Source organism: Myotis davidii, unplaced genomic scaffold (assembly GCF_000327345.1).
Source record: "Myotis davidii unplaced genomic scaffold, ASM32734v1 scaffold944, whole genome shotgun sequence".
NCBI classification, from domain to species: Eukaryota; Metazoa; Chordata; class Mammalia; order Chiroptera; family Vespertilionidae; genus Myotis; species Myotis davidii.
In genome coordinates, this window is record NW_006296283.1 from 903,790 (window position 1) to 910,306 (window position 6,517).

Sequence of the window (6,517 nt, forward strand, 5' to 3'; positions counted from 1 at the left end):
AGAATGAGTATGTTACTGACGAGAGTTGATCTGAGGTAGAATCAAATGCTGTTAGGATTATATGATGTATCTCAGTTCAGAAAGGACATTTTAAATATCCCATAGATCTTTGTACTAATTGGGGATGACGGGAGGATGAATGGGCATTCTGAAAGAAGAAATATATATATCTATGCACTTTTACTTCTGGGGCAAAACATAAATTCCTGACTTAGCAGATTTGGCTCAGTGGAGAGAGCATCAGCCTGCAGACTGAAGGATCCCAGGTTCGATGCCAGTCAAAGGCACATGCCTGGGTTTCAGGCTTGATCCCCAGTAGGGGACATTCAGGAGACAGCTGATCAATGATTCTCTCTCATCATTGATGTTTCTATCTCTTTTTCCCTCTCCTTTCCTCTCTGAAATCAATAAAGATATATTTAATAGAAAAAAAATATTAAATGTAACCTTGTGTATCCAAGATCACCTCCTACACACATATTTATACACACAACAAGCGGCTTTTAATAAATTTTGTTCATCATAATAGTAAAAGACGTACTTTTAAAATTACATTATTTTTCACTTTAAAGTTCAGCAAAGATTCTTATTTATTTATTTAATTGTTTTAAGAACTAACCGTTGTTGTTTTCTCATTCCAGAAGTGTACAGGTTCTTTTTAAAAAATGTAGAAAATAAAGATAAGCAGAGTTCTCCCTCTCAGGAGTATGCCTGCTCTTTTCCTTCCCTCTCTTCTTCCAGGTGTGTTGCCATTGCCTTTCTACTAAGCTCCAAAGCCTTTCTTTTGCCTTTGTAACTTGTTTCCTGAGTCCAACTAGCCCAGATGGCTCATTTCTATTACATTTGTAACTTTAAAAGTAAACTTTCTCTTATAATCTGAAAAAAAGGAGAAAAAAAAATAAAGATAAGCAAAAAAAATAAATAAATAAATAAACCACTCATAATTCTACCAGAGAAAACCACATTAACATTTTGATGTATTTTCTTCCAATATTTCTCTATGCTTTTATGTGTATGTTTCTTCTTCTTTTGTTTTTTACTTACATGTTGTTTTATATTTTTTACCTAACAAAATAATCATCTTCTCTCTATATAAAAGCCTAATATGCTAAGTGTCTGTTCGGTCGACCGCTCGACCAGTTGTTATGATGCGCACTGACCACCAGGGGAAGACACTCCAATTGGTAGGTTAGCTTGCTGCTGGTGTCCGGCTGATCAGTACTGGGTGAGATGGGCTGGACATGCCCTAGAACCCTCCCATGTTTCCTCCCCGGCCGGCTGGCCCCCAGTGGCCCCAATTGGGACTGGTCGAGATGGCCGTGATTGGCTCCAATCACCAGCCAGGCTGAGGGACCCCATCCATGCACGAATTTGTGCACGGGGCCTCTAGTATTTTTATAAATTTTTTTACTATTTTTTTATACTTACAATATCATTTTAAAGGATAGCATAAGCTTTCATCACATGGCTGAACCAAAAGTTGTTTAAACACTACCTCAATTTTAGACTTATAAGTTGTTACTAATATTTTGCTGTTTTTAAGATACTTTTGGGGGAGATCTGTCTCTATTCCCAGGTTTATAAGTGGAAGTTACATGTAATGGGGAACAGACATAGGGTAAATGTAAACTGATTCCACTGTCACAGAGAACTGCTTCCTCTCTTCCAGGCTTGGTACATTAACGGATCTCCTTTAAAAAAGAATTTAGAACTATCATTTAAATTCTAAATATAAAATACAGAGTTTCGTTTTCTCTACCTCTCCATTCCAGCTTGACTCTCCCAATCCATTTGCCCTAACTCATCTTTTATTCACTCTTCCCTTCTAAAAATTGTTTTCTCTCTTCACACTAATTCTAATGACAGTTTACTTCATAAAATGACCACTTCCAAGTTTTGCAATCTAATAATCCTGTTGCATTTAATTACACGTAGAAAATTTATATTGGACTGGATATTATTATTTGAGCATTCTCTTGAAGAGTTGGGGGGAAGACCAAATGAACTTCTTAATGAGATTCTGTTTATTGGTACAAGATTTTTTTTTAAAGGCTTTTATTCTTACTGTTAGAGGTTTTGTAATGAGCCCAATTAGAAATAGTTTAGCAAACAGGTATTAAACCAAACTTATTATGGTGATCATTTCACAATATATACAAATATTGAATTATGTTGTATACCCGAAACCAATATAATGTTGTACATCAATTATTCCTTAATAAACATTTTTAGAAAAAGAAATAGTTCAGCCTGGCTGGTGTGGCTCAGTGGTTGACCAGGAGGTCACAGTTTGATTCCTGGTCAGGGCACATGCCCAGGTAGTAGGCTTGATCCCTAGTAGAGAGCATGCAGGAGGCAGCCAATCTATGATTCTTTCTCATTATTGATGTTTCTATCTCTCTGTCCCTTTCCCTTCCTCTCTGAAATAAATAAAAATATATTTAACAAAAAGAAAAAGGAAAAGAAATAGTTCAGTAAGGAAGAGAGATGACCAGCCAGGCTATGTTGTTTTGGTCACATTAAGGCCCTCGTGACCTTTTTTCCATGACCACTGAGAATAACAAGAATTGACAATGGGGAAAAGGTGGGGAAGGAAATAAGTAGGAAATTGTGACAAATAGACATGAGAGCCAAGGTCTATTTTAAAGGTCAACAAATCCATTTAGATAGTATGATACCTTGTCAGCTTCTAACACACTATTATCTTTTAGTGCTATTTAATACTAAATGGGGTTTTTAAAAGTCTTCCCAGGTAGTCAGTGTGTGTGCATCTATCTATCTATATATCTATATATCTATATATCTAAATCTATCTATATAGTCCCCCCAAAAATGTATACACACTTTAACAGCTGATAATTCACTTAATTTTCACATCTTGTCAGGTTTAACTGATTTGAAATAATGGATGAAGCCAGATTAAGCTTTGAACAAAGAAAATTTATCCTAAAGTGCTACTAAACATTTTTTAATGGGGATACATAAAATATAAAGTTTACTGTATAAAATTGGCAACATTGATCAATTGAGGGAGCACAAATACCAAATGAAATGATGCTTTTAAAAAAATGTATCTTTATTATTGAAAGTATTACAGATGTCCCTCTTTTTTCCCCCATGACCCCCCTCCACCCTGCCCATGCTCCTGCCCCTACTTCCCCCTCCATCACAATATTGTCCTGGTCCATGAATTATACATATATTATAGAAGTTCTTTGCTATTCCATTGCTTTGAGTTATCAGCAGTGCCTGGATCAGAATGGTCATCAGTTTACAAACAGACATTCACACACACACACACACACACACACACACACACACACACACACACACACACAATTATTCCTTCCTGTAGATTCTTTGCAATTTACTCATGGCGAATGGGGAACCGAGGGTGGGTGGCGGCAGGGGGCAGGGCTGACTGCAAGCAGCCAGGGAAGATGGCCCTGATTGCAGGCCAGGTCTAGGAACCGTACCCATGCACTAATTTTGTGGGCCAGGCCTCTAGTTTGTAACTATTTTCTTGGAATAACTTCCTAGAAACTGCTGTGTCAAAAGTTTTAGAGAAAGCTTTTTTTCATATTGTCAACTTTCCCCACAAAAAAGTTTATGCCACTTTATCTTCCCAGCAACAGTGGGTTGCATGGCACATTTTCCCTCATTATTACCAACACTGGGTATCTGTTATTGTTGCAAATCTGACAGAGGAAAATAATATTTCACTGATACTTTAATTTGATTAGTTATTAAATAAAACAGTGTTCATAGACATTCATTTCTACAATGGATATTATTGAGTGCCAACTATGTGACAGGCACTATTTCAGACACTAAATGTTTATTACCCTTTTCTATTTTGTGTTTTGTGACTTGTCTATCTTTTTTTATTTTTCTACTGAGGCACTTGTCTCTTTATTATTGATCTTTAAGAACTGTTTATTGTAAAGTTTTCAGAATTGCTCAATGATATCAATCCTGTTACATATTTAGCAATTTTTTTTAAATGTCATCTGTTTTTAATTTTTTATTTTATTTTGTTGATATATGACCTTTTAATATGCTTGTGTCAAGTGCTTTATATGTTTCCTGCCTTTGATGGTGAAACAGCCTTCTCACTTTTCAGCTGGTCACATTTGGTATGTTAGCCAGTTTATTTTTTAGATTCACTAAGTCTTATGTAAAAACCAGCTTTTAGCACATATCTCTGCTAGACTTTAATAATAATCTCCTGCTTCTTATAAGACTCCCAGGGCTACAGGTTTCTCCCAAAAGGCTAATTAAGAAAGGGAATAATTCTGTGTTTACCAAGTTCATCACAGATTTGGCTTATAGACAGATATTGTAGTTGATGATGTTCTTTGATTATTAATTTAAGAAAGTCTATGAATATTGATATTAATAAGTCAAATAACACATTTATTTTCTATTTAGGACCTTTTAAATTTTGGCTTGCTCTGATCTGATAACTTATTTCCTGGCAGTCCCAGGAGAAAAGCAGAACAACAGAATCTACCACGTAGCTGTATGAGAGCTGCTTTTCTTATATAGACTCACCTCCCTTTTAGTCAAATATCCTGCATATGCAATCATAGTAACAGACTGGAACATAAAGACTGTGGCTTCTTGGCTATGTTAAAAGGACTCTCCTAGGGTTTGCTGGCAATTTCCCAACCCCAAATGTAATATTTTATAACCTGTAAAATGCACAAAATTTTTCTTTTATTTTTTGCTTGGCAAAAGTGGTGTTCAATATAGCTTTCTGCAATGATGTAAATGTTCCAATCTCTGCTGTTCAAGATGGTAACCATTAGCCACATGTGTGACTATTAAGCTCTTGAAATGCAGCTGGTGAGACTGAGAAACTAAATTTTAAACTTTTATTAAATTTTAATTAATCTAAATTTAGATATCCACATATGTAGGGTCATCAGATTTAGCAAATAAAAATACAGGACGCCCAGTTAATTATTTTATATATTTTTAACTTTTTTAACTTACTGATTTTAGAGACAGGAAGGGAGAGAGAGAGAAAAACATCAATTTGTTGTTCCACTTATTCATGTACTCATTGGTTGATTCCTGCATATGTCCTAACCAGTGATCGAACCCACAACCCTGGCATAGTAGGACAACACTCTAACTAACTGAGCTACCTGGCTAGCGCCCAGTTAATTATTAATTATTAATTTCAGATAAGCAACAGGTAATATTGTAGTTTGAAGTATATCCCAAATATTGCATGGGACACACACTACAAAATTATTTTTCATTTATCTGAAATTCAAATTTACCTGTGTGTCTTATATTTTATACATCTGGCTAGTGGCTACCATACTGGACAATGCAGATGTGGATGAATTGTCCTGTTTATTGCAAAGTTTTCAGAATTACTCAAAGATTTCTGTAGGATTAAATCAAGAAGGAGATATGGTTGTGATCATATTTTGGCAATAAAAAAAAATAGCCTGTCTCCTTAACGAAAGTCATTAGATGCCAGGGCCAAGATTATCAAACCAAGGAAATTCAAACCAAAGTTGATTATTAGATGCCTTCTGTATGCAGAACATGTCCAGCTGTAACCCCAATATGGCCATACAAATTGCTTAAGACCAGTGTCCATTTGGATTGATTGGTGCCTGTGCTGTACTGGGTGTTAATTATTTTGAAAATTATCCATGACTTGGAGGAAAACAAGGAGGGATATGTTGATATCTTCTTCTCCATGAGCTTATAACCTAGTAGAAAAGTAGACACCAACTTTAAAAACAAACAAAATAAAACAAAAGTCCTTTAATTTGAGACAGATATTAAGTGATATATATGAGGAAAATATTATGGGAATATAAGTTCTTTGGTATATAAGTTCTTTGGTTGATCACTTCCCACCCTCCCATCCTTTCCCACCATCCCTCTGTGATTCCACATACTGTTTTATGCTCCTGTGTCTCTGGATCTATTTTGTTCATCATTTTATTTTATTCATTAGTTTCCACATATGAGTGAGATCATGTGATACTTGTCTTTCTCTGACTGGCTAATTTCACTTAACATGATACTCTCCAGTCCCTCCATGCCTTGTCAAAGGATAAGAGGTCCTTCTTTTTTTATTGCTGCACAGTATTCCATGGTATAAATGTACCACAGCTTTTTTATACACTCATCTACTGATGGGTACTTGGGCTGTTCTCAGATCTTAGCTATTGTAAATTGCACTGCTATGAACATCGGATTGCATACGTACTTTCTGATTAATATTTCAGGTTTCTTAGAATATATTCCTAGAAGTGGGATCACTAGGTCAAATGACAGTTGCATATTTAAGTTTTATAGGAAACTCCATACTGTTTTCCATAATGGCTGTACCAGTTTGCATTCCCACCAGCAGTGTACTAGGGATCCCTTTTCTCCACATCCTCACCAGCACTTGTCATTTGTTGATTTGTTGATGATGGCCATTCTGACAGGTGTGAGATGGTACCTCGTTGTTGTTTAGATTTGCATCTCTCAGATGCTTAGT